This window comes from Miniopterus schreibersii (genome assembly GCF_964146895.1).
Source record: "Miniopterus schreibersii genome assembly, chromosome: 5".
Taxonomy (NCBI): domain Eukaryota; kingdom Metazoa; phylum Chordata; class Mammalia; order Chiroptera; family Miniopteridae; genus Miniopterus; species Miniopterus schreibersii.
The window spans coordinates 59404693-59427933 of record NC_138106.1 but is presented as its reverse complement, the minus strand read 5'-3'; the positions used below and the strand labels follow the sequence as shown (position 1 = coordinate 59427933).

General features: G+C 42.3%; 1 long non-coding RNA gene across 3 annotated transcripts; it reads left to right on the top strand.

Moving 5' to 3' along the window:
- Positions 1-5220: 5220 nt before the first annotated feature.
- On the top strand, positions 5221-22210 carry LOC308557825. 3 transcript variants are annotated; one of them, XR_013998901.1, is made up of 6 exons: positions 5221-5427; positions 12010-12135; positions 12849-12944; positions 15678-15822; positions 21411-21513; positions 21923-22210. It is a non-coding gene; the product is annotated as an uncharacterized lncRNA (long non-coding RNA). The 3 variants fall into 3 exon arrangements; XR_013998902.1 differs by having other exon boundaries at positions 21411-21482; positions 21923-22176; XR_013998900.1 differs by lacking the exon at positions 12010-12135.
- The last annotated feature ends 1031 nt before the right edge of the window (positions 22211-23241 follow it).

Sequence of the window (23241 nt, the reverse complement as noted above, 5' to 3'; positions counted from 1 at the left end):
AACTTTAATTGTACTGAGTGCCAGGCACTTCAACAGTTGTCAGGCTATAACTCCATTAGGATACAGCTCCTAATCAGGGAGATTCGAAATATAGGCAGCAGGACATTACCAGCATAAGGCAGCATGTAGTTAAATTGCAAGTGAGTGATCCAAATAACAATTGCTGTAGGACTAGAGCAGTGGTTCTGGAGATCCACTGGAGGTCCCCAGTGGTTCACAGACTCTTGGAGGTCCCCAGGACCCTTTCAGGGGTTCTGTGAGGTTAAGCTGTTTGCATGATAATTTTTAAATGTTATTTACCTTTTTTAATGTGTCTATGTTTTCACTGATCATGCATGGAACTGTGTGTGGCTGCTTCAGCGCAAAGCAAGCTGGCATCCCACTGCAGCAGTGGTCACTGTATTCTCAACCACCACACACATGCAGGAAGAATGGGAATGGGAATGGGAATAAGAGGAAGAGGAAAGTCACGTTCACTTAAGAATGTCTTTGTAAAGCAGTAAAAATTATTAATTTTATTACATCCTGATCCACAGGGGCATCTCTTTTTAATAGTTTGTGCGATGAAATGGGAGGGATAGACTGTTTCTGCTACTTACAATGGTTGTCTTGAGGAAAAGCACTGGTCAACTGAGTTTCAAGTGGAATTAGCCACTTTTTTCATAGAGTAGCTATTTATTTGAAAGAACAACTGACAAACTATCATTATTCAGACTTAAGTATCTGGCAGATATTTTCTCAGAAATAAACAAAGGGAGCCTGTCACTTCAAAGAAAACAATCAACAGTATTTCTTGCCAATAATCAAATTTGAGCTTCCAAGTAAAATTAGCATTTTGGAAAACTTGTATCCTAATATGTAAAATTTTCCCTGATGAAATCAATGATAAAATTAATGAATATGATATTTTTGATATTATGTGACCAAATCAGTCAAACTTTGGAAGATCTGCGGAATTCCAGTGAACCAATAGTTTCCAAATGACCAGTGGATAACACTAGAAATCACACATGAGTAAAAGTCCATCATTTAGACCAATGAATTTTCATATAACAGAATATGAAAAGTGTATTTTATGTGGATTTTAATTCCACCTTGCAGCTAACTTTTGCAGCTAACCTTTTTTTTAATGTTTTAAATATATCTTTATTGTTGAAAGTATTACAGATGTCCCTCTTTTTTCCCCCCCATTGACTCCTTCCAACCAGCTCCCGCCCCCTCCCCAGGCCTTCCCTAAACCACTATCTGTCCATTGCAGTTAACTTTTAAAAAATTACCACTGGAAGAATTTTGGAGGAGTATTGAAATATATTCATAATTATCTGGAAAAGCTATTAAAATACTCCTCCCTTTTTCAACTACATATCTCTTTGTAGTAAGATTTTCTTAATATATTTCAAACTACACAATGTATCAAAATAGGTAGAATGCAAAAGCAAATGTGAGAATTCAGCTGCTTAAAGACAGCTAGGTATTAAATCCAGGTAGATATTAAAGAGATTTACAAAACATAAAACATTTTTTTTAATTTATTTTTTTTGAAAACCATCATTATTTTAATTAAAAATGTCACTTAGGTTAATATGTAATTAGCATATCATTATAAATTAACAAATGAATATTTTAAACATCTTTCCAACTGTGATTTCCAGTACAATGAGTATCCACAGATGCAATTCCATAAATCTACAAGAATATTTGAGAATTGCTAGACTAGAGAAAAGGAAGCAATCAGGAGGAGCTCTGGAAATTTCTGTGGGACTAGCCATTGCATAAACTCCAAATATACCCCTTCCCCTGCAGTACTTCAAGGCCCTAAATGAATTGTGTTATTTAAATATGACCAATTTACACTAGTGCTCTTCACATAACAGTGTATTGTACTTGTGGAGATACAATATACAATCCCCCAGATGTTTTGCTAAACTCCTATATAATCAGAGATCTACTATGAACTGGCAGAACTAATAAATACACATAGAACAACTAACTGTATTATATGAGCTTTTATGATGTATCAGTGGTTCATTTTCATGTCCAAAGTCTCATTTTTAACATATGTTATCATTTACAACCCTCCATGGACCTATGTATATTGCCTAGCAAACAAAATACATTGATTAAGTAACAGTTAATTTATTTTCCTGTTTTAGATTTACCATACAGCTCTGTATCCATGTAATGCCAGGCAAAGCAAAAACAATGACATTTTAGTTCACCTATCTGCAGTAACCATGAAATTTCTGTTTAGATTTTTGAAATTTTAAAATAGGTTGTAGAATCCTCTCTATCCCATTATTACCTCTGTAAATCATACGGGATACAGAAACTTGAGGCTGAAATCCTCTGTGCATGTATGGTGGTGGTGGTTGTTTTTTTAATTTAGTTTTGGGACTTAAAAATGTTGTTTTTAAAATTTATAGATAGTTGGTATACAATATTATATTAGTTTCAGGTGTACAATATAGTGGTTCAACATTTACATGCCCTACAATGTCTCAAATGTAATAAAATGAGTTTGTGCATTTTTGCTTAGTCACCAGACATCTGATAGTCCGGGGTTTGCATTCCTTATATACACTGCAGCCTTAAGCCTTGAAGCAAGATAGTGTGTAAAACCTGGGCTCTAGAGTCAGAAGCAGCTATTCCCAGTTAATAGCTATGTAAACTTAGGCAAGTAGCTTAAGCTCTTTGAACCTCAGATTCCTTATATGTGAAATAGAGCTAAGGACATCTACCTTGTATGGCTGTTGTGTGGCACACAAAATGATGGCCATTATCATTAAGCAAATAAGCCAAGTTGAGTTATAACACATTATATTGTTTTAAAAGTTAAAACCTACTGATATTTCATGTTATTGACAATTTATGTTTCTATAAAAAGAAACCTTTTGTGGTTGATCCTCGGTGCAATCTTTGCCACCTTTAAACCTTGAAACAGTCATATCTCCATGCTCAGTGTGCAACTGCTTAATACACACATTTGAAGGTAAATAGCATTAGTCCTTGGCACACTCAAAATTGCTCAGGTTTATCTTTAGGTACGAAGAACTATCTCTGTTCTCAGAGCCCATGGTGAGCCAGTCTCCTGGTTCAACAGCTGTAGGACTGACTATCCACAGAAACAGCTGGGTCTCTGGTTTCTCTTAGGATTTTGCACCCACTTTGGAAATCCCCCACCCAGATTTATTCACTTTCTTTCCCCCACTGGGACCACAAATGAGTTCTTTACTTCTCTTCTTGACTCCTCCTCAACCCTCTCAAACACAAATTTAACATTTCCTTACAGATTTTATAGCGCCTTAATTAATATTCATCATTATTTTGGGAAGATCCTATATTCTTATATCGTGATATGGACTTTCCACACTAATGACATGTCTGCAATTAAGTGTACTATTTAAATTCTTCCTGTCTTTAGTAGTTATGGCTGCATTTCTAGAATCTGTTATGGTGTTAAAAAAAATACATTAAAATAGATATTTAATTGTAATAAATTAAAACATCTCGGGGTTGTGTTATAATTTATATAAATAAAAACTGTAATTCTTCCCTATCTTCCAAAGGCATTTCAGGAATTAATTAGGGTTTTTAATTGGGTATGAGATTTATAGAGTAAGGGCACAACCTTGCTACTATTACGTACTTTTTCATTCGGATCACTTAGAAGCTGTCGCTTGTTAAAGCTATTTAAAGAGGGCTGTACCAGCCAGTCTCTAAATTTTTACACTTTGGGATTTCTCTTTTCTCCAAAAAATATATATTCACAAATGTATTTTTAATTTAGAAAGAAACTGTGCCCGGCTCTGAGGACAGGCAGGCTTTGGAAAAGCTATGTAGCGCCTCTTGCTCAATTCTGAAAACTCAAGGGCTGGGGCCGGGAGGGCGGTGGGTTTGCAGTAAAACCCGGCGGCCGACTCGGGGCGGGAGCCGAGCGAGCGGCCGCAGCTCCGCGCCCAGGGGCCGCGCGCGGGCGTCGTTGGTGCGGGGGCGCAGGCCTGCAGCTCGCCGAGCGCCCCCCATTTCCCTCCCAGGCGCCTCGCAGTCTGTACCCCAGTCATCTGAGGAGTCCATGGGGTCAGTAGTCGTTCCCAACTTCTCATGAGAAAAATCCCTTTGAAAATTCAAAATTTAGCAGATTCCATCACCACCAGCACTCAAACATACGGTAGCACTTCCTATTGATCGAGAAAACTTAAAAACCGATCAAAAGCGTCAAAAGATTCTGTAATACTTTCAAATGCCGGCGTAGTTTACTAATCATAACATTTGCATACATCTGAATTTATTTGCTTGTTTTCTGTATGCTCGCCAAGTTCGCAGGCATCGCGTGGCACACGGAGGGCTTGCCCACCCTTGCCCAGGTAAGCCCCCGGGCGCGCAGGGGCGGGGGCCGGGTGCGGGGGAGCTGCTGCGGGGACCGGGAGACCGCAGCTCCTGCCGTCTACCCCCAAACGTTCATTAAGCCGGATTCCCAGGGACAGGACGCTCTTCCTGCACGTCGCCGGGGCATCGCAGGGCATCTGCTGCCCCCTGTCGGTGGTGAGGCGAACAGTAACGCGAACTCGCTTAGAAGCCACTGGAAGGGGCCTCTTGAAAAAAATAAAAAATAAATGTATTCCACGACTACGCAGTAGCGAGCGGACTCTCGCTGAGCCCGTTTTCTGCACACACCCGGTTCCGACTGCCGCGATTTAACGCAAGTGTCCGCAAGTCGAGGAGAGGGTCTTGGATTGTGAAGGGAGCCTGGCGCTGGTTCAGGGAAGGCTGGGGAGGGGCGGGCGGAGGGGGCAGGTCCAGGGGATCCCTGGGCTCAGCCCATGTTGTCCACCCTCCTGTGCGCCAGCCCACCTCACCCTGAGGAAGACCACTTGCCCTCGGCGGGGCTGGGGACGTTCATCGGAGCACAGGGTGGCGTCTTCCCAAGCCCCTGGGCTTCCGTCCCCTCATATTGCACCCCGATCCGGGTCCAGTGGCCTCGGCCGCGGAGGTGACAAAGACCACCCTCCCTGAGCAGCCGCTGCGGCTGGGTCCAGGAAAGGTCTCCCAACAGCATGTCCCTTCTTCCGACCCCTGGGTGGGGATTAGGGTCTGCTTCCGAAAAGTCAGCACTGAGAGGAAGCTGCCGGATGCCCCGGGCTGCCGCCGATCCCGGGGCACGTGAAATCCTCTCCCAGGGCAGAACGAGCAGAATTTGCCTCCCCTTGCACGCAGCCGAGACCTCCAGCGGGCTGGGAACCTGTGTTGTTGTCGCAAACCGAGATGTTTGTCATTTTATTTGTTTTTTTCTCCCACCCCACTGCCTTCCCAAACACGCGCGAGCGCGCGCGCACACACACACACACTGTGCGGTATACCAACTTGTTCACTCTTGTCCATATTTGCCTTGGCCCTTTGGGGAAGAAGGCAAGAGCCAGGCGAACTAAGGTGAGTGGGGGAAGGGAGGGCGGGGAAAGGGAGGCTCGTCTTCCAGGCTAGACTCGCAGCGGGAGGACCGCGCGGGCAGGGGTCTTCAGGACGACCACGGGAAAGTCCACGCCACGCTCCCAGCTCTAGGGCCGGCGCCCCCAGTCCGCCGCTGAGCGGGAGACGCGGGGCCCGGGGGTCCCCTCGGAGGCCCCGCCCGCGCTGGGGGTCCGGGAGAGGAAGGAGGCTCCCCCGGCGGCGTCCTTCCTCCCAGCCCGTCATGGAGTCAGGCACCGGTCACGGCCCCGCCGAGTCCCCGCTTCCGAGCGGCCGCAGGTGCCGAGGGGCCGCCCATCCCTCGCGGGAGCGGAACGCGAAACGGCCCAGCCCCCCCGGCCTCCGGCTCCAGAGGGTCTCCGGCGTGTGGCCGCGTCCCTGCGCCCGGCGCCGCCGCTCCCGCTGCCCGTGGGTGGGACCCGCAGGGGCGCGCGCGGGCGGGCGGGCGGCGGCAGCGCCCAGGCGCAGGCGGAAGGCGCGGCGCGGCCACGGTCACGGCTGCCGCCGGGTCTCGGCGGAAGCGCGGGCTGCGGAGGGGAGGGGCTGCCGCGCCCCGCCGAGGCCCCGGGCTCGCGACCCCCAGCGGCGCGCGTCGGGGCGGGAGCCGACCCCACGCAGCCGCCGCGTGGGCCAGGCAGGGGCGGGCCCTGGTCCGTTTCAGCCCCGTCCACGCGCGTGGTGGGGCGAGGCCGGAGCCCGAGCGCGTCGGTCGGGCGCTGCGTCCTTCAGCCGCGCCCCCGGGGCCCCAGCGGGCGCGCAGGCCCCGGCTCCGAGCCGGCCGTTTCCGCGCCGCCGCCGGACCCCGAGCCGCCCGCCAGGCCTCCCGCGAGCCGGCCGACTTCCCGGATGGGGCCATGCTGCGCTGCCGGGACGGCCGGCTCCTCCCCTCGCGGGCGATCTTTCCAGGAGGCCACCTCCGGAGGTCCCGAGGCGGCTTCCTCTGCGGGCGCCACACGGGGAACTCCTCGCACCCAAAACACCGGGCGGAACGGCGCGCAGAGCCTCTGGCCAGGGACCACGGGACCGAAAACGCGCGGCTCCGTGCGCGCGGGACGTTTTGATTAATGCGTTAAAGGGGGATCGAAGCTCGCTGCCTATTTTCGTTAGCCCTGATTTTCAAGCCTTTTTAAAGTTGCATTGTCCTGTTTTCTGCTCGGTCCACAACACGGAAAAATGGAATATTGCTTTTCTTTGTGAATCGATCGCAGCGGTAGTGACTGAGAATTTCACGGCGTCTTGTGCGATAAAATGGGGATGCGCGCCCAGGTGAGAGTCGCTGTGCGGTGGCGAGCTGGGCCCGGCCCGCGGAGTCCCTGAAACTCCTGGCCTGCCGCTCTCAGCCGCTCCAGGGGGACTTTTTAATCATTTAGTTATTTTTTAAATTCTCACGAGGCTCTCAGGCGTCTAAGAGTAAGCCTAGGGCGAAGACTGAGCACAACACTTAAACACTTTCCTCAAGCCACCCCGACCTGTCTTGGGGAAGTGAATCCTGAGCTAAAAATAACTTAAGATCTGAAGATAAAAGAAAAAGTTACTAAAAGAAAACTTTCCGTTTCCCTTATTCATTCAACAGATATTTAGGAGGCACCTATACCTGCATCAAACATGCACACACACACACTGTGGGCTATACAAATGATAACATGAAATATCTGTGGTATGAGACAGGCAATACACTTGTTTTAAAAGCATGATGTCATTTTTACCCTTCCAGGGACAATATGAAGTAGATACTGTTATTGTTATCCCTGCTTTCCAGATGAGAAAAATGAGATATTGCAGGCCTGAAATAACTTGTTCAAGGTCGCCGGGTTAGTAAGGGGCATGGCGGGGGGTGAAACCCAGACAGTCTAGTGCAGTCCACAGGCTCAGCCGCCACACTGTATCCCCCAGTCATATCTGGGGATCTGTATATTTTGCAACCACCTAAGGTGAGTCTGGTGCAAGGTAGAACTTGATAAGCATTGATATAATCACACTTCCTCTTTTTCCTGGTCAGAGAACAGACCCAAAACAGTGATTTGTCCAAAGACACACAGTTAATTAATTGCAAAATGAGACCCAAAAACCCACCTCCTGATCCCTTGCCCAATGTCCTTTCTACCATCCAAACCACATCGGCTCAGTCCAGGAGGAGTCAAAGAATGTAAATAATTCAACAATTACAGTAATGGTACAGTCAAATCTTGATTATCCTTAGCTTCCCCTCCTAATTGCTTGCCTTCTGGCTCTTTGACTGTTGTGCCTTCTCTCCCAGAGGGAGGGAGAAAACAAGTGAAACTCGGTTATTCCATTTCTGCTAATGTTAACTGCATCAAACATGCACATGCACACACACACACTGTACACACACACACACACACACATAATATTAAAAATAAAAAGGAAAGGAAAACCTGGAGAGATTTGATGGCAGAAGGCTAGAACAAGTTCCTAAAATAAGACCTGCCGATGATCCCTGGAGTTTCATTCTCTGTGCTACCAATAACTCCCATTGCTAGAGCGAAGGCTTGATGTGAGGGGAAAAAGCAAAGTGGATGCCCCATCCGAGGCTACCGTCCCTCCCCTCTCCCTCTTCCTTGTACCATGCCTACCCCTATTTGAGAAGGAAAAGGGAGAAGGAAATAAATGGAAGGAGTATAATGATTTATTCTGGAACAATTTCTACTCTTGTTCTGGAGAGTGGGAGAGTTAGTGCAAAAACGAGCTAGGCCACTGCCCCTCCATCCTCAGCTTCAAGCGCTGAGCGTGGATACTCACACACTGTCATTCAACCAATAGATTTCGCCAGTTTATAACGTCCCAACTTCTACTCCTCTTTTGGTCTTTTCCTTCTTAATCTACTCGTTAGTCATAAGGATGTTGAGAGGCTGTGCAAGAACCATGGGGGCTGCTGCCTTGCTTCAACAACTCCGACCAAACCATTTCCTTACTGAAAAGCATTTGCTGGGGGGTGGGGGGAGGTAGAAGAGGGTACAGGGGGGATAAATGGTGATGGAAGGAGGCTTGACTTGGGGTGGTGAACACACAATGCAATGTGCAGATGATGTATCATAAAACTGTACACCTGAAACCTGTAGAATTTTGTTAACCAATGCCACCCCAATAAATTGAATAGAAAAGCATTTACTGATTCCCATCAACTCTGTGGAATAAAATTTTACTCATTAATGCGGCAAGCAAAGTATTACATGATTAGCCCCTGACTACTTCTCTTGGCCCACAGCTCTGTCTCTCATTGAAACCTCAGGCAATATTAAACTAGCTGTAATCCTCTGAACATACAATGCTGTCTCCTGCCTTCATGATCCTGCATTACACCCATCCTCTCCCTGAAATTCCTTCTCCATTTGTCCTCTTGGTAAATCTCTATTTATTGCCCCAAACCTGCTCAGACAACACCACACCTGTGAATTCTTTCCTGAGCCTCTGCTATATTCCCCCAAAGTAATAATCCCTTGCTTATGTAGAAGTCCACTTTGTTCCTTACACACTCTCTTTCATGGTTCTCAGTCTGGGTAATGCTTTATACACCCATGTCCTTCTCTTCTGTTAGACTGAAGTTCCTTGGGAATCTGTTTCTGTCAACTTTGTTTAGCATATCAGAAAAGTTAGAGAACATAGGATTAACTTGCTTTAAGTAGAATATTATTTACATTTTGAAATAATATGCTCAATATGTTTAAAGCAGTAAGTCCATTTGTTCTATAGTACAGAATGTCCAAAAAATCTGGAAACGGGGACTATACTTGTTTTTCCAGATTACCTATTACTTTAAATTTTGAGGTACTTAACCTAGAAAGGTTTCTGGAGGTTGAAAAACTCACTGAGCATATTACTTCAAAATGTAACTAAAATACTGTTTAAATATAAGTATATCTTGTTTCTTGAATTTCAAACCCCTTATAGTCCCAGCACCCAACACTATGTCCAGTGTCAGACACATAATAAGTATCTGTTGAATTGTTCTAAACTGAATAGAGCATCCACCTTAAATATTCATTGGCTGGGGGCTGCAGGTCTAGTTCAGGACAGTTCTGACCTCTGTCTCTCCTCTTGGTGTGCCCTTATCAGCTTTAATCACTTTGCCAGCCACACTCCTCTAGTTGCTCTCTTCCACTTAGAAGTAGTGATTTTGGCCAAATTACAATTACAACATGCTTTTGACATTTATTAGGGAAGGGAGTCCCCAAACTTTTCCCCATTGATTACAAATTTTTGAGGGGTAGAGACAATTAATGGAGCAGTAGAGTAGATAAGGCCTTCAAATCAGCAGATGGGTCAATCATTCTTTTATTCAACAAATATTTCCCCAGCATGTGCTTCATGTCACCCTCTGAGCCAGACAGTGGCCTCCCAGACCTGTAGAAGAGCCAACATCTCCAGTTGTAATTGTGGCAGAATTTCCTGTTGCCAGAAGCTTGCTTATGAGTGGGCAAGAACCTTCTATACCTTCAGAGACCTTGAGGATGTGCCAAAACCAGCCACTCAAAGCAAAGGCTTTGTGTAGATAAATTTTCCATATCAAGTTAACTCTTTAGTGAATAAGAAACTTTGTGGACATTTATGCTAAATTGAGTATGTTTATGCAAAATTCAAAAAATAATTGAGCTACTTAATAGCATCTCTAGAGAGAGTGTGCATGTGCGCGTACACACACACATAAATACATACCCATAGTCCCCATTCCTGAAAAATGGCCTCACATTAATATACTGATCTCAGGTGATAAGTGATCTGCACCTGTGGAAGATTCACTTAGCATTTAATAATACCATGACTAATATGCTTGTCTCTTTAGGTATATCAGTAATGTTCATATACTCACCTTAGATAACTAATGAGAGAGAAAGCCTGGGATATAGTAGGATATACTTTTAACATCATTAAAGTACACCTTGTACATCACTAGGGGACTTTAGATTCTTTAGTCCTGAGGAAAATATGAGAAATATAGCAATATATAAAGAATTAATGAAGTCTATATTTCCTAAGAGTGATTATATTCTCTAACAGCAAAAAAACACACACAAAAAAACCCAAAAAACATTTTGGGAATTCTTGGCTTAAGAAACATTTTTTAGATTACAGATTTAAGAAATGGGGGCAAGTGTCAGCGCCCCCTAATAAGGGGCATTTTTAGGACTGTAGTTTTTATGTTTTCTTCCTCAGTGACACTCAGGTCATGTCTCAATTTGTAAAGCAACCAAAAATATCCAGTCAGATATCTGAGTAATTTAGGCCAGCTGATAAACTATCTTTGTTTGAATTACCTCAGCAGTATCACCATTACAATCATATTAGCTTAAAGGAGGAGAGGCAACACAATATATTGCAAGTATCTGGAGCCAAGTGATTTGGATTCAAATCCAGACTCCCCCATTTATCAGCTCTGTGAGTTCTGCCCTGCTTAGCTTCTTTCCTCTTTCAGATTAACTCCTCAGGGAAACAGGTACATCTCAACTGGCCTGTCTACCATAGAGAGGGACTGTGAGAATCAAATGCTGTGCTGGAAACGGACGTTGCACTTTGAACTGCAGCAGCTCAAATCTGTTTCTGATGTAGGCCATACGATTTTCACTTAACAATACTTGAAATGAATTAAAGAAATATCCAAATTGATTCTTGAAATCACTCACAGAATAGCATTAATTCTCTGAATTAGATCCCAAGAAACCACATTCTCAAATATTTTGTTTTGTTTTGTATTTGATCAGTAAAATGGGTTCTGATTCTACCGTGTGTAGCTACCAAACAATTTCTACTCTGACTCCTAACCTAGTGAAGAGAGCATCAATGCACAGGCAAGCAGTATCACTGACTTCTCTTGTCATTACACATAATGTATGTTACTAGAGTTCACTGGATTCACTATAAGCATCTATGCTGATAGCTTTGAATAAAACCTTTATAAATTCTGTAGCCATTTAATTATAATTTGTGAGTTTATATGCAAGGCAGATGAAAAAAAATGAGGAACAAAAAAGTTCTTTTCTGTTGTAGATCCTCACATTTGATTATGAAACCATTTTTTTCCTAAGCAAAAAGATGCTATGAATTCATAATGCTAAACTAGTGCTTTTCAAACTGGAAGGAGAGGAAACACATTAATAAAAATAACTGTATAAGTATTAAGCAGCAAGCGGCATCATAACTCAAAACAACACCTATTCCTTCCAGTTAAGTTTTCTTAAATAAGACATGTTTGCTTCATTTCCCACTTCTCCTTTTCTCTAGTAGTAATTAATAATTAATGATTATATTGTATATCATTTTCATAATAATTGCATTACCATGCTCCCCTTTCCTCCTACTTCCTAAGTACAGAAAACAGAGAAAACAATATTGCAAAATAAAAATAGAAAATAAATGACTAACTCAAAATTTTTTTGTTTATTTTGTGTAAGGAAAGGGGAAATTTGAGCATCACTGCCTTAAGTAAGTTATATAAGAATTGTATGTATAATTAAGTTTCTTATGTCTTCCAAATCCTACAAGGTTATAACCATCCCAAGTGACTTACTGAATTGAGCTCCTTTCTAACAGGTAAAGAGACTAGGTTTGAGATGATCCTGGATCTCTCTGCAGTGGGGAGGGCAGTGATTGGCAACTCCCATCTCTTTGCAAATAAGAAGTAATGTTCTCTGGAGGTTTTCTTGGAAAGGCCGAGAAGTGAGTAATGTTCTGTTACAGGGTTGCAAAAGTGTCCAGGGGTTTAGAATGTGAATATCTGTATGTGTGGGCATGTTAAAGAGACTCCTCAGAGGCTAATGTTCAATAGCACTGGAAAACACCCTCTAGAATTATTATGCCTCTTCAGTTCTATGATTGTATTTTATGATTATAACCCTGATTAACTTGGTAAATTACACTGTTCTTAAGTTGCCAGAATAAAAAATATGTCCATGTCTACACAACAGTGTAAATAACAAAAGAAGGGGTTTCATGATACTGTCAATTAGTGGATTTCATGAGGAGCATCAATCTAAATATCACAAGAAACGAAAATGATGAGGAGGAAAACCCTAAGAGCATCTCCATGGCTACAGTTCATTTTTAACTTTCTGCTTTGGACTTCTCTCTGGACTCTAGGTTGTAAATCTGTACAATACGTCCTTTAAAAAAACTGAATACATATTTATTAAGTACTTGTTTACAGTAGAAATATTCTCGACTTTGGGACTATATGCTCAAAGATGAGCCAAATATATAATTCTCTGTATAACAAAGAAAAAAGTTTGAAATTTCCAAAGATGAACATGGAGAAGTAAGAGTGCAGTCTGATGCAGTTATGGAGGTTAGGCTCAGAATATCTATTCCAATTTTCTTCTAGTGTACTTCCCTTTCCTGTGGCGAGCAGAAAGCTAAAACAAAAATTTCTCCAGTTCCTTTTCAGCTGGTGATTCAAGTTTGATTCAGGTTTCACATCAGATGAGATCACAGGAGACTTGAAATCTGAACTGAGAAAAATGGGAGATTGGGTATGTATTTTATCAGCGGGGATTAGAGCAAACGTGGCACGGTTCTAGAGCCAAACTCTGTCCCTGAGGTTTGCTGAGTGAGCAGAAAGAGCGTCTAGATAGTAGAAAAGGTGGCGTGATGGGACCCTGAAGCTGTAATGGCAGCTTCTTGATTTCTCACACGAGGTTTTCTGATTGGAGCACAGTAAGGTTGTTCTGGAACCAGCAACTGTAGCTAACTTAGCAGCTTAAACTGAGACGGTCCTGTATTTATACACACAGTAAGGAAGGCCTCTGGATTCGAGAAGCAGCTTCCTGATCATGGCAGGCGGGCATATCCTCTGGCCGCCTGGTTCAGCAATAAAGACCTGAGAATAGGTTCTGGGAACTCATCCTACAGATTTTTATTCAGCCACCTTAATAATTCTGTAAGCCACCTGACGTGCTGTAATAAATTCTTTCATTCTAATGTCCGGAGTGAAATCTGTTCTCTGCGTCAGAATATTGACCAATACAAAGCTCCAAAGAGAATACGCAGAAAGAACACATAAAAAGATGGTTTTTAAGGCTATTTTTAAAAGTAAATCAAGTAATTGAATTGAATAATAATTGACCTTGATAATAAGTGTCCTATTGTGACTTCTTTCTCTTTAATTCTCAGTTATTTTCTGCTTTCTTCTCTCTAGTCCTTCCTTTGCCTTGCCATTCAGAGGAAAGGTAAGAGTAGACTGTACGTAAGCTGTAACATCTGCAAGGAAAGGCTCTTTTGTTTTTGGTTTTTGTGGAGTTTTGTGTTTTTTTTAAAATATATCTTTATTGATTTCAGAGAAAGGAAAGGAGAGGGAGGAGAGAGAAACAGAAACATCAATGTGAGAGAGTCATTGATCGAGCCTGCAACCCGGGCATGTGCCCTGACTGGGAATCGAACCCTGATCGCCTGGATCCCCGGTTGACGCTCAACCGCTGAGCCACGCCCGGCTGGGCGGAAAGGCTCTTTTGAAAGGCGGTGTCATACTTCTAACTGGCATTGTTTGATTCCCACTCACTATGCTGCAACGATCTTAATCCACATCAAACTCACTTTCCACTTTCTTCTCAAGTGCACACTTTCTTACTTTTTTCTTTTTACTTAAAAGAAAATCATTACTGCTAAATTTTCTTCCTTTTTGGCCTTGTTCCCTTTTCTTTCTTTTGAAAAATTGCATTTAAAAAAATTTATTCAATATACTTAAACTAAAAGAAAGTTCATCCATTTCTCCCACCCTTCACTCCTCACCTTTCATAACCACCAGTCTGCTCTCTGTATTTAGGAGCTTGTTTAGTTTTGCTTGTTTGTTTAGATTCCACTCGTAAGAGAGATCATATGGGCACAGTACTTTGTCTATCTCTGTCTGACTTGCTTCACTTAGCATAATGCCCTCAAGGTCCATCCATGTTGTGCAAATGGCAAGATTTCATTTTTCATGACTGAATAATATTCCACGTGTGTGTGTGTATATGTATATATGTACGTATGTATGTATGCAATTTCTTAATTCTTCCATTGATGAAATATATATACCACAATTTCTTTATCCATTCATCCACCAATGGACACTACAAGTTGTAAATCCACACAATGTATGTATTAGTATATAAGCTTCCAAATAATACACAAAATTTATATTTTACTAACTCTATATAAAAGTTCTAGAACGGGGTTATGAATAACCGGCTGCTCTGTTTTGGGAGACTTTCTCTATAACATTAATTATCAGTGAAATTTAATAGTGATAAAACTTTTTGAGAAGTTAAAAATTAGTAAATAATATTTGACATTTTTTCCAATTATGAATTCATTTAACAGTTTCTGAGTAACCACTACTTACCAGGCACTCTTTTAGGCCTTGCAGTTACAGCAAGTGTTATGGACTGGATTGTGTTCCCCCCAAATTCATGTTGAAGCCCTACCCCCCAATGTGATAGTATTTGAAGAGGGGGCTTTTGAAAAGTAATTAGGGTTAGATGAGGTAATAAGGAGGGCCCTCATGAGTTTAGTGCCTTTACCTGAGAGCATGCTTGCTCACTCCCTCTCTCTCCCCCCCCCCCACAAGCACCTATACAAAAAAAGTCACATGAGTACACAGTGAGATGACAACCACCTACAAGCCAGGAGAAGAGCCTCAGAATGAATCTAACTTGCAGCACCTTGACCTCATACTTCCAGCCTCCAGAACTATGAGAAATAAATTTATGTTGTCTAAGCCACCCCATCTATAGTGCTTTGTTATGGCAGCCCGAGCAGACTAAGACAGCAAGGAACAAAAATGACAAATAACATAGAAGTAAAACCTATAATGTGTCATCAGGTGGTTGTAAGTGCTGTGGACAAAAATAAAACAGGGAAGGGCAACGGGGTGGGTGCTATCATTTGTTAAAGGAGAGATTCACCGAGAAGGTGACCTTTAATTAATAACTTGAAGGAGGTAAAGAGCCAGGTGCCTGCAGCATGGGGAAAGAGCAGGCCAAGTGGGGAGAGAGAGCGAGCGCCGAGGCTCTGAAGCAAGAGCGTGCCTGCGGGATTTGCAGCGGGGTGAGTGTGGCTGGAGTGGATGCCGGTGGAGACAGGAGTAGGAGGTGGGGCCGGAGGAAGGAGTGGGTGGTGTGGAGCAGATGCGTAGGACCTTGAGGCCATTGTGATGGCTTGGCCTTTATTCTGAGTGATCTAGGAGGGTTCTGAGCAGTGACATGACATGAGCTGTCTTGTTTCATAAGGAGCACTCTTTCTGCAGAGTTGAAATAACTAGAAGGGGAGAGGGAGGCAGCAGAGAGAGAGGAGCTCCTGCCGTGGTCAAGGTCGGAGACGATGGTGGAAAGTTCCAGTGGTGAAGGTAGTGAAAATGGCACGTCTGTTGTGAAGGTAAAGCTACCAGTATTTGCTGATGGCTTGGATGTGGGCTATCAAAGAGAGGCATTTTAAAAAAAACCCAAGACTTAGGGCCTGAGCAACTGAAAGGATATGGTTGCCAATACCTGAATTGGAGGAGACTGTATGACGGGCAGGTTTGGAGGGAGAAACTGAGATATTTTAAGTTCAAAATACCACTTATATGTTCAAGTAGAGATATTGGATAGGCAATTGGATATACGAGTCTTGGGGTTCAGGGGAAATGTTTTGGTTTGAGCTGGACATATAAATTTAGGCATTCATCTAAAGCCCTATAAATGAGTACAAGGGTGATATTCAAAATATTTAACAACCGGTGTGGTCATGTTACTAACCAATCAGAAGGTGCTGGAGCACAGTTCTAAAGGGTCAGATGTTAATGTTTTAGAAACGAGGTAGGTGTGAGGGTCCCAGAGTGGGGCGGGAATGGCGGGTGGGAGAGGGCCCTGGAGAGTGTGAGAGCAGCTCTTTACTAGCTTGAATGGAGGTGTTTCAACATTTCATCAAGCAGGATCGTGTATTAGTGTGCAGGAGTTGGAGCGCAGCCCTGAAGGGGTAGAAAAGGAAGGGAAAGAACAACAGGAGGCCCAAGGAGGCCCCAGGCAGCCCAATACTTAAGGTCAGGAAGGAGAGGAGGGAGCACAGGAGGCTGAGGAGGAGCCAGTGAGAGGAGAAGCACCAGGAAGGTGTGGTGCCCTAAAAGATCAGGGGAACCGTATGGGCCAGTTTACCTGGGACAGTCCAAGTTGGTGTCTGTGTCAGTGTAATTAGTAGTAGTGCCCATCTTTCACTCTAAAAAATTGTCTTTATTCTGATGATAAATTATGTGATCTCCCTACCAAAAAAAAAAAAGTCAAGCGAAGAAAGTAGTTTAAGTGGAAGGAATGATCAACTATTTAAAATGCTGCTGCTAAGTACGAGAGGACTGAGAATTGGTGACTGGATTTAGTGTCAAGGGGGCCACTGGGACCTTGTCAGGAAAGTAGTTTCAATGGTGCAGCAGGCAGGAAAACCAGATGTCTAAGGAGAATGGGGGAAGAGTGGTTGATAAGAGTAAACAGAGAAAATCTCTTAAGTTTTGTTGTTAAAAAAAAAAAATGGGGGCAAAAGATAAATGGAGAGTAGGTGGTTAGAAGGGAAGGTGAGTCAGGGCAGGGTTTAGGGTATGCTATGGACTGAATATCTGCATCCCCCCCCAAATTTATATGTTGAAGCCTAATCTTCACTGAGGTGGGGGCCTTTGGTGGGTGATTCAGTCACCAGGGTGGAGCCCTCATGAATAAGATGAGTGCCCTTATACATAAGACCCCAGAGAGCAAGAATGGGAGCTCCCTTGCCCCTTCCACCGTGTGAGGTTATCATGAGAGCACACTGTCAGCGAGGAAGCCTGCTTATCAGGCACCGAATCTGCTGGGGACCTGGTCCTGGACTTCCAGCCTCCAAAACTGTGAGAGACAAACATTGGTTGATTAGAAGCCACTCAGTCAATGGAACTTTTGTTATAGCAGCCCGAAAAGACTAAGACAGGGAAGATGGGGAAAATCGCAGTATGTTTGCTAATGGGGATGACCTAAAAGAAAGGCGAAACATGCTATAGATGAAAAATAGCAGCAGTGTTGTCAGCACTGAATTATGACTGACTTGGCGCCCTAGGTACATCTGTCTTCATTAGCCCCTTCATGGGCACTTTGTACTATATATATGTGTATATATATATGTATATGTATAGATATAGTAAAATTTATATATATAGTTAAAATTTATATTATATATAATGTAAAAATTTATATGTAATGTAAAAATTTATATATATAATATATAAAACTGCTGTGTGGTATAAGAATTAAAATATTAACATTATATATTAAAACATTTTCTTTGACTTAAAAGTTCATATTTTTCTTCTGATTTTAAAGGGAATTAAACATTTTCCTGGGCCCCTAAAAGTAAGGAGGGCCCTAGGCGCTGCGCCTGCCATGCCTATAGACCCATGGCCTGGATATTGTTACGTAGGTGAGAAAGGGACAAGGTTAGTGCACAGCAGAGGGTCTGAGGTGGAAGCCCTGGTTGTCCATCCTCAGGACCAGAAGAGAAGCCCAGAACAGGGCTACAGGTAGTGGGTAGATACAGTGTAGGGATTTTGTGCAGGATGGGTATATTGGATTTCTTTTCCCTGATTGTTTCTTTTTCTCAATGAAATAGTAAGCATAGTTATAAGCTAAGGGTTAGGATGGTGTAGGAGGTATGAAGGTTTGAAGAGAGAGGGAAGTGTGAAACAGCCACCAAGGAATGTGGGACTAGGGAAACGTAGTAGGATTGCAGGGCAGCACTCAAAGCTCCCCTGAGGTTAGGTGAGGAATTTAAAATGAGACCAGGTAGTATGAGCTGTGTGGTTTTTCTCCAGCCGCCTTCAGTTATAAGCAGGAGGAGAGTTGGATTCCGGCAGGGATGGTTTACTAAGTAATATGACAAAGTGAGAGGCAGCAGGCAGTTAAGGTATATGCAAAAGAGCGATCAGAACAACACACCATGGAATGTAAGCTGGGTAAGAATGGAAGTGGGGATGTGAAGGGACTGAGGACACTGAAATGACAGGAGGCTGGATTGTAGATCCTGGTGGTCAAAATAGCTGAAGTTATTTATATTCTAAAGTAAATTGAAAGGTGGCCAATGATGGGTTGAGAATGGGAAGCTTGAAGTAAAGATTATGGAGGGATATGCAGTTATTATTAACGAGGAGGCCTACATGTAACATATGAGTATTTGTTATGCAAAATTCAAGTAATAACCCACAACCACACACACTCTCCAAATGTAACCACTGTTAAGAATTTGATGTGCATCAAATGTATATCATACACACGAGCACACACACACACACACACACACACACACACACACTTCTTCAGTGTTGGTTTATTTGTGTGTGTTTTTTACATAAATGAAATCATGCAATATTATCTCATTCCTTATTTTTTCACATAACAATATAGTCTGAAATTTTCATGATTGTTTGCATGGATCTTCCTCATTTTTATGATAGCTTTTTTTTTTTTTTTTAGTTAAATGAACTTCCAATTGAACTATCTACTGGAATATTCTAGACATGTTTCATACTTTCAGTGGTGGCAGAATATGAAACTAAGGAAGCTTAGGTTTCTGGGTTCCTCGCTTTCACAGACCCCTACCACAAGGTTAGCAACATGTTCACGTGGCCATAGGTTTTTGTAACATTGGCAAGGGTAAGATATTTCAAAAGTGATTGGTTAAGACCAGTCTTTTTCCAAATTTCTTCCATGGCCCTTTCCCTGTTTTGGATGGTGTTGTAGAGGATATGAGCTTTCAAATAAATATTCACTTCCAACTGGATTCACTTCTGAATAAATATGCATTTTCATACCTAATTTTGAATTTTTTTTCTTAAAAACGGCCTTTATTACCAAAAAAGCTTTAGGTCCTACAAAGCTTGGATCTGCACCTACATGTTTAGCAGTTCTCCTTAGCCAGCCTATTTCCTCAGTGATGTCCTCCTTCCTGGCTACTTCCTGCTGCTCCAAACATATGTTGCTGAATCAAAACGCAAAAGTTCTTTCCCTTCCCCACCCCCCCTGCTCCCTGTCACTCTCATACACCCCTTCCAGGGCCTTTCTGACCCTTCCTCTCCCTTTCTGAAACCTAATACTGAGATGGCCAGAGGACTTTCACTTTCCTGAGTTAAGTTATTGACCCTCAAACTGATCTTAGGTAATTATGAAAACAGGCAAATAACTCAGATAATCTCAAATGCTCTAATTTGGGGGTATTTATTTCTGTCATTGTTGCCTTAGTCTCTGTATCAAAGCTGATAATCATTAACTGAGAATTTTAGATATACAAGATAATTTAGAGATCATCTAATCCTACACTCTCATGTTATAGCGTTGAGAGCTAAGACACAGAATAGAAGAACCTGTGACTGTTAATAATTCTACAGTGAAGGCTAATCATTTGTTAAGTAAGGCCGGGTCCTGTGTTAAGTGTGAGGTGAGAAGATCAAGTGAGGCAGGTCCCAGCTCAGAGACAGAAAACTGTTAACCACAGACCCTTGTAAAATTTAAGCACATTCTCCCTTGCTAATAGACACTAATGACTATAATAAATTAAGGAGGGTTTAGTTAGGCAATAAACAATTAGAGTTGACAACAGGGTGTAAACTTGATGCCTTAATTAATGTATTGACCAATAGCTCTTTCCAGGTTAAGAACCCTGATCCTAATTCAGCCATAGTATCCATGTTTTGTTTTGTTTTTATGTACTAGGACTAAACTGTATTCAATATTCAAATAATAGTTGCACAGAGCAAGGTATCAGAAAAACAGAGAGACTCAAAATAAACTGAAGTTTGGCCACACTTTCCTCTAGAGTGATGGTATTTTAACTTACCTCACAGTATTATGATGATTAACAAGATTATGCCTATAAGCGTTCTAAGCTCTTTGGATTTAAAAACTGCAGTTGTCTGGCAGCAACATTTTCTTTATGTCTAGTCTGTGTGGTTCATTTGGTAATGAGATACGACTTTAAAGCAAGGAGACTAATCTTGGACAAGCATATCCCATCAAGACTCATTCATCCAAACCTGCTTTGTCCTGCCATGTGGTAACCACGGGAGACTACTTATTTTGATGAGGCTGCCATTGCTTAAAACATTTTCTGGACTCCTCTTTAGGAAATATTTTGGAGCTAGCTTCTGAGACATAGGAGAAAAACAGCCTCCTTATGGCTTGGGAAATTGTGGAAATACACAAAGGTCTTTAAAACCAACAACAACAACTTATTTGGCAGGTAACTCAGTACCCTGCAAAGACAAAGTTTTATATGTCTAGCAAAGAAGCAATTGCATAAGAAGACAAATGGCTGGTTTAAATGCCCATGGAGTTGTAATAAAGCTTATCAAAAGCATTTTTAAGCACATCTGTGCTTGTGACATTCTCCTGGAAGACGGAAAGGACTTTTTGAATATGAAGTCAGACATCTAGTGTTCAGTCATTTGACAGGTCATATGCCGACTGGTGATTTTAGTAAGAGTGAACATATGTGTAGTATATTATAATTATTTAAGCATTTTTATGTACATTGGTTCATTTTATCTTCACAACAAACTTAAGATATCACAAAGATAGATGGTGCTATCATCTTCATTTTACTTTTGTAAAAATTCCAGCTCAAAAAGTTGAGACACAAACTCAAGTTGATGCAATTAATATATGAGGTGCACCTCAGACCCACCTTTTGTAACTTCTGACCCTGAGTTCTTTCAACATTATAACTAGTGTTTTCTAAAGTGTGTTATGAAGAATTCTGAACCCTCAATATGGTCCATAAAGTGTTGTTTTTTTTTAATTCCCACAAATTCTTTGACATTGCTCCCTTGTCAAATTGGAGCGTAAGGAGAGTGTACCTAATTCCTCTTCTCTTGAGTGTGGGGGTGGATTTAGTGACTCATTGGTAGATGTCATAGAGGGTGACTTCTGAGACTAGGTCATAAAAGACATTATAGCTTTCTCCTCGCTCTCTCATAGATCATTCACTCTGGGGGAAGCAGGCTGCCATGTCGTGAGGGCATTCAAGCTGCCCTATGGAAAGGCCACATGGTGAGGAATTGAGGCCTCCTCCAACAGCCATGTGAGTGATCCACCTTGAAAACAGATCTTTCAGGCCCAATCAAGCCTTCATATGACTGCAACCTCAGCCAACATCTTTACTAAAATTTGAGGGGAGATACCAACCCAGAACTGCATAGCTAAGCCATTTCCTGAGTCCTGATTCTCATAAACTATATAAGATACTAAATACTTGTTGCTTTAAGTCCATAAAGTTTAAGTAATTTGTTATTCAACAATAGATAACTAACACAATTCTCAAACAAAGTTTTCTTTGCTCAATTACATTTGGGAAACCCTCTTAAAGATTCATAAAGTCTTGTTAGTGCATAAAAGTATTTGAAAAAGTCCTACAGTATTAATAACCTGTTTTCACTTTTTAATAGTACAGATATTAACAAAATATCTTTTATTCCCCCAAAATGGTTTAGGATACTGGATTATGGTATGCGCTAATCCAATGACTGGTGTCCTTATAAGAAGAGAAAACAGAAACACACAGAGACACAGAAAGAAGAATGCCACATGAAGATGGGTGTAGAGACTGGATATACAAGACAAGGAACACTAAAGATTCCTGGCAACCACCAGAAGCAAGAACGAGGCAAAGAAAGATTCTCTACTAGAGCTTTCAGTGAGAGTATGGGCCTGCTGACATCCTGATTTTAGACTTCTAGCCTCCAGAACTGAGAGACAATAAATTTCTGTTATTCTAAGCCACCTGGTTTGTGGTAATTTGTTATGGCAGCTTAGGAAACAAAAACAGATGGTTTGTATAGATAGTTGTAAAACTGAACTAATGTGCTCAGATATACTCTTCCCCAGGTAAGCCTCCTCCCTAGGCCTACAAAGCTACCACCATAACTGGCCCTGTGAGTCAATTGCACAGACACTGATCACAATGGAAAGAGTTTTGATAAAAAGTCCCAACTTGTTAAATAAGGGTTGACAATTTATTTGCATTTTAATAGGATACTTAGTCATTCAATATTCATGGATCCATTTTCTCACAAGGGTTTACTGAGTGCCCACTATGTCAGACATTGCTACAGGTCAGCCAGAGATATATTTTAGGACACAGAAGCAGCTTTCTCTGAAAGTTTCAAATCACACCCTAGAGATCTTCACCTACTCATTGAATGAACTCAAAGAATTTACTGGCATTCTGCCTGGGGAATCCAACAACATGTATATCTTCCATTAATGAATAATACGACCCTGGCAGGGTAGCTCAGTTGGTTAAAGCGTCATCCCAATACACCAAAGTTGCAAGTTCAATCTCCAGTCAGGGCACATACAAGAAGCATAAATAAATGGAACAACAAAAATATATATATGTATCTTTCTGAAATTAATCAATAATTTTTTAGAAAGAATATGTTCTGTCTGAAAAAGTTATTCTCTGTCTGAGCAGAGACTGGGGAGATATAAACAAAGTGTGGGGAGAAGGAAAAGTCACCAGTCACATAACCAGTCAAGCAGGGTTAGGCTAATCAGTGCTGGAGAATCTCACAAGACATTCTGTCCTGGCTTTGCTCCTAGCTCTCTGGCCTCTTGTTTTCCACCTCCTTTAAATGCCCATCTTCCTCTGTCCATTTTGCAAATGTTTATGTTCTTCACCATTTTATCTTGGGCCCTCTTCTCATTTCATCCCACATACTCTCCCTGGATTATTGCATCCAGTTCCATTTTTCTCAATTACCATGCAACATACACTGATGTCTCCCCAATTTTTACTCTAAACCAGAAC